The sequence below is a fragment of the Carcharodon carcharias genome, chromosome 24 (assembly GCF_017639515.1).
Source record: "Carcharodon carcharias isolate sCarCar2 chromosome 24, sCarCar2.pri, whole genome shotgun sequence".
Classification (NCBI taxonomy): domain Eukaryota; kingdom Metazoa; phylum Chordata; class Chondrichthyes; order Lamniformes; family Lamnidae; genus Carcharodon; species Carcharodon carcharias.
The window spans coordinates 23,368,334-23,382,304 of record NC_054490.1 but is presented as its reverse complement, the minus strand read 5'-3'; positions in this window follow the sequence as shown (position 1 = coordinate 23,382,304).

Below are 13,971 nucleotides of genomic sequence, written 5' to 3'. Positions count from 1 at the left end.
GCAGGCAATCAATGAACAGGGATCAGGAAAAGGAACACTGGCTGATTTCCTCTCTATATAATGCATGGATCACCTGGCTGTGATCAGGAGCAGGAAGCCTGGCTGATTTCCTCTGTGTATAATGCAGCGATTCACTGGACAGTGATCAGGATCGGGAGTACTGGCTGATTTCCTCTGTCTATCATGCAGGGCATCAGTGAACAGTGACCAGGAGCAGGAATCCTGCCTGATTCCCTTTCTCTATAATACAAGGATTCACTGGACTGTGATCAAGAGCAGGAAGCCTGGTTGATTTCCTCTCTATTTAATGCAGTGTTGCAATGATCAGGAGCAAAAATCCCTGCTGATTTCCTCTCCCCATGAGGCAGGGACTCACTGGTATGTCATCAGGGGCAGGAGTTCTGGCTGATTACCCCTCTATAATGGAGGGAATCACTGGACGGTGATCAGGAGCAGAAATCCTGGCTGATTTCCTCTCTTGATAATGCAGGGATTTGCTGGACGGTGATCAGGAGGTGGAATCTTGGTTACTTTGCTCTCTATATAATGCAGGGATTCACTGGACATTGATTAGGAGCTGGATGTATTGCTGAATTCCTCTCTCTATAATGCAGGGATTCACTAGGCAGTGATCAGGAGCATGAATCCTGGCTGATTTCCTCACTCTACAATGCCGGGAATCACTGGACAGTGATCAAGAGCAGACATCCTGGCTGATTTCCTTACTCTATGAAGCAGATATTCTCTGCATAATGATAAGGAACAGGTATCCTAATGGATTTCCTCTCTCCATAATGCAGGGATTCACGGGACAATAATCAGGAGCTGGAATCCTGCATCATTATCTCTCTATATAATGCTGGGATTCACTCGACAGAAATCAGGAGCTGGAAACCTGGCTGATTTCCTCTCTCTCTCTCTATAATGCAGGTATTTACTGGGGTGTAATCAGGAGACGGAATCCTGCCTGAATTCCTCTCTCTATAATGCAGGGATTCAGTGGACAGTGGTCAAGAGTAGGATTCCAGACTGATTTCCAATCTCTATAATGCAGGAATTCAGTGGACAGTGATCAGGTGCAGCAATCCTGGATGTTTACCTCCCTCTAATGCGGGGATTCAGTTATCAGGAGCAGGAATCCTGGCTGATTTCCTCTCTCTATAATGCAAGGATTCACAGGACATTAAACAGGAGCACAAATCCTGGTTGATTTCCTCTCTCTGTAATGCAGGGATTCAATGAACAGGGATCAGTAACAGGAACACTGGCTGATTTCCTCTCTATATAATGCATGGATCAGTGGGCTGTGATCAGTAGCAGGAAGCCTGGCTGATTTCCTCTGTGTATAATGCAGGGATTCACTGGACGTTGATCAGGACCGGGAGTCCTGGCTGATTTCCTCTGTCTATCATGCAGGGCATCAGTGAACAGTGACCAGGAGCAGTAATCTTGCCTGATTCACTTTCTCTATAATGCAAAAATCCACTGTACGGTGATCAACAGCTGGAATCCTGGCTGATTTCCTCTCTCTGTAATGCAGGGTTTCAATGATCAGGAGCAGGAATCCCTGCTGATTTCCTCTCCCTATGATGCAGCGAATCACTGGTCAGTGATCAGGGTCAGGAATTCTGGCTGATTTCCTCTCTCTATAATGCAGGGATTCCCTGGACGGTTTTTCAGGAGGAGGAATCTGGGCTGCTTTCCTGTCTATATAATGTAGGGATTCAATGGACATTGATTAGGAGCTGGATATATTGCTGAATTCCTCTCTCTATAATGCAGGAATTCACTAGGCAGTGATCATCAGCATGAATCCTGGTTGATTTCCTCGATCTATAATGCCGGGAATCACTGGACAGTGATCAGGAGCAGACATCCTGGCTGATTTCCTTACTCTATGAGGCAGATATTCACTGCATAGTGATAAGGAACAGGTATCCTAGCTGATTTCCGCTCTCCATAATGCAGTGACTCACGGGATAGTGATCAGGAGCACGAAACCTTGTTTAAATCCTCTCTCTATAATGAAGGGTTTTCACTAGACAGTGATCAGGCACAGGAATCCTGGATCATTATATCTCTATATAATGCTGGGATTCACTCGACAGAAATCAGGAGCAGGAAACCTGGCTGATTTCCTCTCTCTCTCTCTATAATGCAGGGATTCACTGGGGAGTGATCAGGAGATGGAATCCTGCCTGAACTCCTCTCTCTATAATGCAGGGATTCACTGGACAGTGATCAACAGTAGGAATCTTGGCTGATTTCGAGTCTCTATAATGCAGGAATCCAGTGGACAGTGATCAGGTACAGCAATCGTGGATGTTTTCCTCCCTGTAATGCAGGGATTCACTGATCAGGAACAGAAATCCTGGCTGATTTCATCTCTCTTTAATGCATTGGATCACTGGACATTGATCAGGGGCCGGAATCCTGCATGATTTCCTCAATCTATAATGCAAGGATTCAAAGAACAGGGATCAGGAACAGGAACATTGGCTTATTTTCTGGCTATATAATGCAGGGATCACTGGGTTTTGATCAGGACCAGGATGCCTGGCTGATTTCCTCTGTGTATAATGCAGCGATTCACTGAACGGTGATCAGGAGGGGGGGACCCGGCTGATTTCCTCTGTCTACCATGCAGGGCTTCAGTGAACAGTGACCAGGAGCAGGAATCCTGCTGATTCCCTTTCTCTATAATACAAGGTTTAACTGGACAGTGATTAAGAGCAGGAATCCTGGTTGATCTCCTCTCTCTCCAATAGAGGGCTTCAATGATCAGGAGCAGGAATCCCTGCTGATTTCCTTCCCCTATGATGCAGGGAATCACTGGATAGTGATCAGGGGCAGGAATTCTGGCTGATTTCCTCTCTCTATAATGCCGGGAATCACTGAACAGTGATCAAGAGCAAACATCCTGGCTGATTTCCTTACTCTATAATGCAGATATTCTCTGTATAGTGATAAGGAACAGGTATCCTAGCTGATTTCCTCTCTCCATAATGCAGCGATTCACGGGACAGTGATCAGGAGCACGATAGCTTGCTTAAATCCTCTCTCTATAATGCAGGGATTCACGAGACAGTGATCAGGAGCAGGAATCCTGGCTGATTTACTCTCTTTTTAATGCAGGGAATCACTGCACATTGATCAGTAGCAGGAATCCTGGTTGATTTCCTCTCTATAATGCAAGGATTCACAGGACAGTAATCAGGAGCAGGAATCCTGGCTGATTTCCTCTCTCTGTAATGCAGGGATTCAATGAACAGGGATCAGGAACAGGAACACTGGCTGATTTCCTCTGTCTATCATGCAGGGCATCAGTGAACAGTGACCAGGAGCAGGAATCCTGCCTGATTCCCTTTCTCTATAATACAAGGATTCACTGGACTGTGATCAAGAGCAGGAAGCCTGGCTGATTTACTCTCTCGTTAATGTAGGGAATCACTGGACATTGATCAGGAGCAGGAATCCTTGATGATTGCCTCTCCTTATAATGGAAGGATTCACTGGACAGTAATCAGGAGCAGGAATCCTGGCTGATTTCCTCTCTCTTTAATGCAGGGATTTACTGGACGGTGATCGAGAGCAGACATCCTGTCTGATTTCCTTATTCCATGAGGCAGATATTCACTGCATAGTGATAAGTAACAGGTATCCTAGCTGATTTCCTCTCTCCATAATGCAGGGATTCACGGGACAGTGATCAGGAGCAGGAAGCCTTGCTTGAATCCTCTCTGTATAATGCGGGGATTCACTAGACAGTGATCAGGAACAGGAATCCTGAATCATTATCTCTCTAAATAATGCTGGGATTCACTCGACAGAAATCAGGAGCAGGAAACCTGGCTGATTTGCTCTCTCTCTATTCTATAATGCAGGGATTCACTGGGGAGTGATCAGGAGACGGAATCCTGCCTGAATTCCTCTCTCTATAATGCATGGATTCACGGGACAATGATCAAGAGTAGAAATCCTGCCTGAATTCCTCTCTCCATAATGCAGGGATTCACGGGACAGTGATCAGGATTAAGAAACCTTGCTTAATTCCTCTCTCTATAATGCAGGGATTCACTGGACTGTGATCAAGTGTAGGAATCCCGGCTGATTTCCACTCTCTATAATGCAGGAATTCAGTGGACAGAGATCAGGTGCAGCAATCCTGGATGTTTTCCTCCCTGTAATGCGGGGATTCAGTAATCAGGAGCAGGAATCCTGGCTGATTTACTCTCTCTTTAATGCAGGGAATCACTGGACATTGATCAGGAGCAGGAATCCTGGTTGATTTCCTCTCTCTCTATAATGTAATTATTCACAGGACAGTAATCAGGAGCAGGAATCCTGTCTGATTTCCTCTCCCTGTAATGCAGGGATTCAATGAACAGTGATGACGAACAGGAACACCTGCTGATTTCCTCTCCATATAATACAAGGATTCACTGGACGGTGATCAAGAGCAGGAATCCTGGCTGATTTCCTCTCTCTGTAATGCAGGGTTTCAATGAACAGGAGCAGGAATCCCTGCTGATTCGCTCTCCCTATGATGCAGGGAATCACTGGTCAGTGATCAGGGTCAGGAATTCTGGCTGATTTCCTCTCCCTATAATGCAGGACGGATTTTCAGAAGGAGGAATCTTGGCTGCTTTCCTGTCAAAATAATGTAGGGATTCACTGGACATTGATCAGGAGCTGGATATATTGCTGAATTCCTCTCGCTATACTGCAGGGATTCACTAGGCAGTGATCATCAGCATGAATCCTGGCTGATTTCCTCGCTTTATAATTCCGGGAATCACTGGACAGTCATCAAGTGCAGACATGCTGGCTGATTTCCTTACTCTATGTGGCAAATATTCACTGCATAGTGATAAGGGACAGCTATAATAGCTGATTTCCACTCTCCATAATGCAGGGATTCACGGGACAGTGATCAGGATTTGGAACCCTTGCTGAAATTCTCTCTCTATAATGTAGGGATTCACTAGACAGTGATCAAGTGTAGTAATCTTGGCTGATTTCCAGTCTCTATAATGCAGGAATTCAGTGGACAGTGATCAGGCGCAGCAATCCTGGTTGTTTTCCTCCCTTAATGCGGGGATTCAGTGATCAGGAGCAGGAGTCCTGGCTGATTTATTGTCTCTTTAATGAAAGGAATCACTGGACATTGATCAGGAGCAGGAATCCTGGTTGATTTCTTCTCTCTATAATGCAAGGATTCACAGGACAGTAATCAGGAGCAGGATTCATGGCTGATTTCCTCTCTATATAATGCAGGGATTCACTGGTTGGTGATCAGGAGGATGATCCTAGCTGCTTTCCTCTCTCTATAATGCAGGGATTCACTGGGCAGTGATCAAAAGCATATATCCTGGCTGATTTCCTCTCTCTGTATTGTAGTTTTCACTGGTGAGTGTTCAGGAGCACGAATACAGGATATATTCCCCTCTCTATAATACTGGGATTCACTGGACAGTGATCAGGAGCAGGAATTCTGGCTGATTCCATCTCTCTATAATGCAGGTGTTCACTGGATAGTGTTCTAGAGCAGGAATCCTGTCTTATTTGCTCTCTCTGTAAGGCAGGGAATCTCTGGACAGTGTTCAGGAGCAAGAATCCTGGCTGAATGTCTTCTACCTATGATGCAGGGAATCACTGGACAGTGAAGAGGATTAGGAAACCTTGCTTAAATCCTCTCTCTATAATGCAGGGATTCACCAGACCGTGATCAAGTGTAGGAATCCCGGCTGATTTCCACTCTCTATAATGCAGGAATTCAGTGGACAGTGATCAGGTACAGCAATCCTGGATGTTTTCCTCCCTGTAATGCGGGGATTCAGTAATCAGGAGCTGTTATCCTGGCTGATTTACACTCTCTTTAATGCAGGGAATCACTCGACATTGATCAGGAGCAGGAATCCTGGTTGATTTCCTCTCTCTCTATTATGCAAGGATCCACAGGACAGTAATCAGGAGCAGGAATCCTGGCTGATTTCCACTCTCTGTTATGCAGGGATTCAATGAACAATGATGAGGAACAGGAACACTGGCTGATTTCCTCTCTATATAATGCATGGATCACTGGGCTGTGATCAGGAGCAGGAAGCCAGGCTGATTTCCTCTGTGTATAATGCAGGGCATCAGTGAACAGTGACCATGAGCAGGAATCTTGCCTGATTCACTTTCTCTATAATACAAGGATTCACTGGACGGTGATCAAGAGCAGGAATCCTGGCTGATTTCCTCTCTCTGTAATGCAGGGTTTCAATGATCAGGAACAGGAATCCCTGCTGATTTGCTCTCCCTATGATGCAGGGAATCACTGGTCAGTGATCAGGTTCAGGAACTCTGGCTGCCTTTCTGTCTATATAATGTAGGGATTCACTGGACATTGATCAGGAGCTGGATATATTGCTGAATTTCTCTCTCTATAATGCAGGGATTCAATAGGCATTGATCATCAGCATGAATCCTGGCTGTTTTCCTCGCTCTATAATGCCGGAAATCACTGGACAGTGATCAAGAGCAGACATCCTGGCTGATTTCCTTTCTCTTTGAGGCGGATATTCACTGCATTGTGATAAGGAACAGGTATCCTAGCTGATTCCCTCTCTCCATAATGCAGGGTTTCATGGGACAGTGATCAGGATTAGGAAACCTTGCTTAAATCCTCTCTCTATAATGCAGGGATTCACTGGACAGTGATCAAGTGTAGGAATCCTCTCTGATTTCCAGTCTCTATAATGCAGGAATTCAGTGGACAGTGATCAGGTGCAGCAATTCTGGATGTTTTCCTCCCTGTAATTCAGGATTCAGTTATCAGGAGTAGTAATCCTGGCTGATTTACTCTGTGTTTAATGCAGGGAATCACTGGACATTGATCAGGATCAGGAATCCTGGTTGATTTCCTCTCTCAATAATGCAAGGATTCACAGGACAGTAATCAGGAGCAGGAATTCTGGCTGATTTCCTCTCTCTATAATGCAGGGATTCACTGGTTGGTGATCAGGAGGATGATCCTAGCTGCTTTTCGCTCTCTCTAAGGAGGGATTCACTGGGCAGTGATCAAGAGCATGTATCCTGGCTGATTTCTTCTCTCTGTAAGGCAAGTTTTCACTGGAGAGTGTTCAGGAGCACGAATACAGGATAAATTCCCCTCTCTATAATACTGGGATTCACTGGACAGTGATCAGGAGCAGGAATTCTGGCTGATTCCATCTCTCTATAGTGCAGGTGTTCACTGGATAGTGTTCTAGAGCAGGAATCCTGTCTTATTTGCTCTCTCTGTAAGGCAGGGAATCTCTGGACAGTGTTCAGGAGCAAGAATCCTGGCTGAATGTCTTCTACCTATGATGCAGGGAATCACTGGACAGTGATCAGGATTAGGAAACCTTGCTTAAATCCTCTCTCTATAATGCAGGGATTCACCAGACCGTGATCAAGTGTAGGAATCCCGGCTGATTTCCACTCTCTATAATGCAGGAATTCAGTGGACAGTGATCAGGTACAGCAATCCTGGATGTTTTCCTCCCTGTAATGCGGGGATTCAGTAATCAGGAGCTGTTATCCTGGCTGATTTACACTCTCTTTAATGCAGGGAATCACTCGACATTGATCAGGAGCAGGAATCCTGGTTGATTTCCTCTCTCTCTATTATGCAAGGATCCACAGGACAGTAATCAGGAGCAGGAATCCTGGCTGATTTCCACTCTCTGTTATGCAGGGATTCAATGAACAATGATGAGGAACAGGAACACTGGCTGATTTCCTCTCTATATAATGCATGGATCACTGGGCTGTGATCAGGAGCAGGAAGCCAGGCTGATTTCCTCTGTGTATAATGCAGGGCATCAGTGAACAGTGACCATGAGCAGGAATCTTGCCTGATTCACTTTCTCTATAATACAAGGATTCACTGGACGGTGATCAAGAGCAGGAATCCTGGCTGATTTCCTCTCTCTGTAATGCAGGGTTTCAATGATCAGGAACAGGAATCCCTGCTGATTTGCTCTCCCTATGATGCAGGGAATCACTGGTCAGTGATCAGGTTCAGGAACTCTGGCTGCCTTTCTGTCTATATAATGTAGGGATTCACTGGACATTGATCAGGAGCTGGATATATTGCTGAATTTCTCTCTCTATAATGCAGGGATTCAATAGGCATTGATCATCAGCATGAATCCTGGCTGTTTTCCTCGCTCTATAATGCCGGAAATCACTGGACAGTGATCAAGAGCAGACATCCTGGCTGATTTCCTTTCTCTTTGAGGCGGATATTCACTGCATTGTGATAAGGAACAGGTATCCTAGCTGATTCCCTCTCTCCATAATGCAGGGTTTCATGGGACAGTGATCAGGATTAGGAAACCTTGCTTAAATCCTCTCTCTATAATGCAGGGATTCACTGGACAGTGATCAAGTGTAGGAATCCTCTCTGATTTCCAGTCTCTATAATGCAGGAATTCAGTGGACAGTGATCAGGTGCAGCAATTCTGGATGTTTTCCTCCCTGTAATTCAGGGATTCAGTTATCAGGAGTAGTAATCCTGGCTGATTTACTCTGTGTTTAATGCAGGGAATCACTGGACATTGATCAGGATCAGGAATCCTGGTTGATTTCCTCTCTCAATAATGCAAGGATTCACAGGACAGTAATCAGGAGCAGGAATTCTGGCTGATTTCCTCTCTCTATAATGCAGGGATTCACTGGTTGGTGATCAGGAGGATGATCCTAGCTGCTTTTCGCTCTCTCTAAGGAGGGATTCACTGGGCAGTGATCAAGAGCATGTATCCTGGCTGATTTCTTCTCTCTGTAAGGCAAGTTTTCACTGGAGAGTGTTCAGGAGCACGAATACAGGATAAATTCCCCTCTCTATAATACTGGGATTCACTGGACAGTGATCAGGAGCAGGAATTCTGGCTGATTCCATCTCTCTATAGTGCAGGTGTTCACTGGATAGTGTTCTAGAGCAGGAATCCTGTCTTATTTGCTCTCTCTGTAAGGCAGGGAATCTCTGGACAGTGTTCAGGAGCAAGAATCCTGGCTGAATGTCTTCTACCTATGATGCAGGGAATCACTGGACAGTGATCAGGATTAGGAAACCTTGCTTAAATCCTCTCTCTATAATGCAGGGATTCACCAGACCGTGATCAAGTGTAGGAATCCCGGCTGATTTCCACTCTCTATAATGCAGGAATTCAGTGGACAGTGATCAGGTACAGCAATCCTGGATGTTTTCCTCCCTGTAATGCGGGGATTCAGTAATCAGGAGCTGTTATCCTGGCTGATTTACACTCTCTTTAATGCAGGGAATCACTCGACATTGATCAGGAGCAGGAATCCTGGTTGATTTCCTCTCTCTCTATTATGCAAGGATCCACAGGACAGTAATCAGGAGCAGGAATCCTGGCTGATTTCCACTCTCTGTTATGCAGGGATTCAATGAACAATGATGAGGAACAGGAACACTGGCTGATTTCCTCTCTATATAATGCATGGATCACTGGGCTGTGATCAGGAGCAGGAAGCCAGGCTGATTTCCTCTGTGTATAATGCAGGGCATCAGTGAACAGTGACCATGAGCAGGAATCTTGCCTGATTCACTTTCTCTATAATACAAGGATTCACTGGACGGTGATCAAGAGCAGGAATCCTGGCTGATTTCCTCTCTCTGTAATGCAGGGTTTCAATGATCAGGAACAGGAATCCCTGCTGATTTGCTCTCCCTATGATGCAGGGAATCACTGGTCAGTGATCAGGTTCAGGAACTCTGGCTGCCTTTCTGTCTATATAATGTAGGGATTCACTGGACATTGATCAGGAGCTGGATATATTGCTGAATTTCTCTCTCTATAATGCAGGGATTCAATAGGCATTGATCATCAGCATGAATCCTGGCTGTTTTCCTCGCTCTATAATGCCGGAAATCACTGGACAGTGATCAAGAGCAGACATCCTGGCTGATTTCCTTTCTCTTTGAGGCGGATATTCACTGCATTGTGATAAGGAACAGGTATCCTAGCTGATTCCCTCTCTCCATAATGCAGGGTTTCATGGGACAGTGATCAGGATTAGGAAACCTTGCTTAAATCCTCTCTCTATAATGCAGGGATTCACTGGACAGTGATCAAGTGTAGGAATCCTCTCTGATTTCCAGTCTCTATAATGCAGGAATTCAGTGGACAGTGATCAGGTGCAGCAATTCTGGATGTTTTCCTCCCTGTAATTCAGGGATTCAGTTATCAGGAGTAGTAATCCTGGCTGATTTACTCTGTGTTTAATGCAGGGAATCACTGGACATTGATCAGGATCAGGAATCCTGGTTGATTTCCTCTCTCAATAATGCAAGGATTCACAGGACAGTAATCAGGAGCAGGAATTCTGGCTGATTTCCTCTCTCTATAATGCAGGGATTCACTGGTTGGTGATCAGGAGGATGATCCTAGCTGCTTTTCGCTCTCTCTAAGGAGGGATTCACTGGGCAGTGATCAAGAGCATGTATCCTGGCTGATTTCTTCTCTCTGTAAGGCAAGTTTTCACTGGAGAGTGTTCAGGAGCACGAATACAGGATAAATTCCCCTCTCTATAATACTGGGATTCACTGGACAGTGATCAGGAGCAGGAATTCTGGCTGATTCCATCTCTCTATAGTGCAGGTGTTCACTGGATAGTGTTCTAGAGCAGGCATTCTGGCTGATTTGCTCTCTCTGTAAGGCAGGGAATCTCTGGACAGTGTTCAGCAGCAAGAATCCTGGCTGAATGTCTTCTAACTATGAGGCAGGGAATCACTGGACAGTGATCAGGATTAGGAAACCTGGCTTAAATCCTCTCTCTATAATGTAGGGATTCACTGGACAGTGATCAGGTGCAGCAATCCTGGATGTTTTCCTTCCTGTAATGCGGGGATTCAGTAATCAGCAGCAGAAATCCTGTCTAATTTACTCTCTCTTTAATGCAGGGAATCACTCGACATTGATCAGGAGCAGGAATCCTGGTTGATTTCCTCTCTCTCTCTATAATGCAAGGATTCACAGGACAGTAATCAGGAGCAGGAATCCTGTCTGATTTCCTCTCTCTGTAATGCAGGGAGTCAATGAACAGTGATGAGGAACAGGAACACTGGCTGATTTCCTCTCAATGTAATGCATGGATCACTGGGCTGTGATCAGGAGCAGGAAGCCAGGCTGATTTCCTCTGTGTATAATGCAGGGCATCAGTGAATAGTGACCATGAGCAGGAATCATGCCTGATTCACTTTCTCTATAATACAAGGATTCACTGGACGGTGATCAAGAGCAGGAATCCTGGCTGATTTCCTGTCCCTATGATGCAGGGAATCGCTGGTCAGTGATCTGGGCCAGGAATTCTGGCTGATTTCCTCTCTCTATAATGCAGGGATTCCCTGGACGGTTTTTCAGGAGGAGGAATTTTGGATGCTTTCCTGTCTATATAATGTAGGGATTCACTGGACATTGATCAGGAGCTAGATATATTGCTTAATTAGTCTCTCTATAATGCAGGGTTTCACTAGGCAGTGATCATGAGCATGAATCCTGGCTGATTTCCTCTCTCTATAATGCCGGGAATCACTGGACAGTGATCAAGAGCAGACATCCTGGCTGATTTCCTTACTCTTTGACGCAGATATTCACTGCATAGTGATAAGGAACAGGTATCATAGCTGATTTCCTCTCTCCATAATGCAGGGTTTCACGCGACAGTGATCAGGATTAGGAAATCTTGCTTAAATCCTCTCTCTATAATGCAGGGATTCACTGGACAATGATCCAGTGTAGGAATCCTGGCTGATTTCCAGTCTCTATAATGCAGGAATTCAGTGGACAGTGATCAGGTGCAGCAATCCTGGATGTTTTCCTCCCCGTAATGCGGGGATTCAGTGATCAGGAGCAGGAGTCCTGGCTGATTTACTCTCTCCTTAATGCAGGGAATCACTGGACATTGATCAGGAACATGAATCCTGGTTGATTTCCTCTCTCTATAATGCAGTGATTCACTGGTTGGTGATCAGGAGGATGATCCTAGCTGCTTTTCTCTCTCTTTAAGGCAGGGATTCACTGGGCAGTGATCAATAGCGTGTAACCTGGATGATTTATTCTCTTTGTAATGCAAGTATTCAATGGAGAGTGTTCAGGAGCACGAATACAGGATAAATTCCCCTCTCTATAATACTGGGATTCATTGGACAGTGATCAGGAGCAGGTATTCTGGCTGATTCCATCTCTCTATAATGCAGGTGTTCACTGGATAGTGTTCTAGAGCAGGAATCCTGGCTGATTTGCTCTCTCTGTAAGGTAGGGTATCACTGGACAGTGATCAGGAGCAAGAATCCTGGCTGAATGTCTTCTATCTATGATGCAGGGAATCACTGGACAGTGATCAGGTGCATGAATCCGGCCTGATTTCCTCTCTCTATAATGCAGGGAATCACTGGACAGTGATCAGGAGCAGGAATCCTGGCTGATTTCCTCTCTCTGTAATGTAGGCATTAAGTGAACAGTGATCAGGAGCAGGAACACTGGATGTTTTCCTCACTATATAATGCAGTGATCACTGGGCTGTTTTCAGGAGCAGGAAGCCTAGCTGATTTCCTCTACGTATTATGCAGGGATTCACTGGTCCATGATCAGCAGCAGGAGTCCTGGCTGATTTCCTCTCTCTCTTTCATGCAGGGATAGACTGAACATTGGCAAGGAGCAGGAACCAAAGCTGATTACATCTCTCTATATTCCAGGGATTCAGTGGACAATGATCAGGTGCAGAAATCGTGGATGATTTCCTCTCTCCGTAATGCAGGGATTCATTTATCAGGAGTAGGATTGGTGGTTGATTTTATCTCTCTATAATGCATGGAATCACTTGACAGTGATCAGTATCAGGAATCCTGGCTGATTTCCTCTCTCTATAATGCAGGGATTCACTGGACAGTGATCTCGAACAGGAATCCTGGATCATTATCTATCCATATAATGCTGGAATTCACTCAACAGAAATCAGGAGCAGGAATACTGGCTGATTTCCATCTCTATATATAATGCAGGGATTCACTGGAGAGTGATCAGGAGATGGAATCGTGCCTGAATTCCTCTTTCTATAATGCAGGTATTCACTGTACAGTGATCAAGAGCAGGAATCCTGGCTGATCTCCTCTCTCTGTAATGCAGGCATTAAATGAACAGTGATCAGGGCAGGAACCCTGGCTGTTTTCCTTACTATGTGATGCAGGGATCTCTGTGCTGTGATCAGGAGAAAGAAGCTTGGCTGATTTCCTCTGTGGATAATGCAGGAAATCACTGGTCTGTGATCAGGAGCAGGAGACCTCGATGATTTCCTCTTTCTCTTTCATGCTGGAATTCACTGAACAGTGGCATGGAGCAAGAATCCAATCTGATGACCTCTCTCTATATTGTAGGGATTAAGTGGACATTGATCATGTGCAGAAATCTTAGATGATTTTCTCTCTCTGTAATGGAGGGATTCAGTGATCAGGAGTTGGATTCGTGGTTGATTCCCTCTCTCTATAATGCAGGGAATCACTGGACAGTAATCAATAGCAGGAATTCTGGCTGATTTCCTCTCCCTATAATGCAGGGGTTCACTGGACAGTGATCAGGAGCAGGAGTCCTGGATCATTATCTGTCTATATAATGCTGGAATTCACTCGACAGAAATCAGGAGCAGGACTACTGGCTGATTTCCTCTCTCTCTCTATAATGCAGGGATTCACTGGAGAGTGATCAGGAGACGGAATCCTGGCTGAATTCCTCTTTCTATAATGCAGGTATTCACTGGACAGTGATCAAGAGCAGAAATCCAGGCTGATTTCCTCTCTCTATAATGCAGGGACTCATTGGACCGTGATCACGAGCAGGATTGCTAGCTGATACCCTCTCTCTATAATGCAGGGAATGACTGGACAGCGATCAGGGGCAGGAATCCTTGCTAAATTCCTCT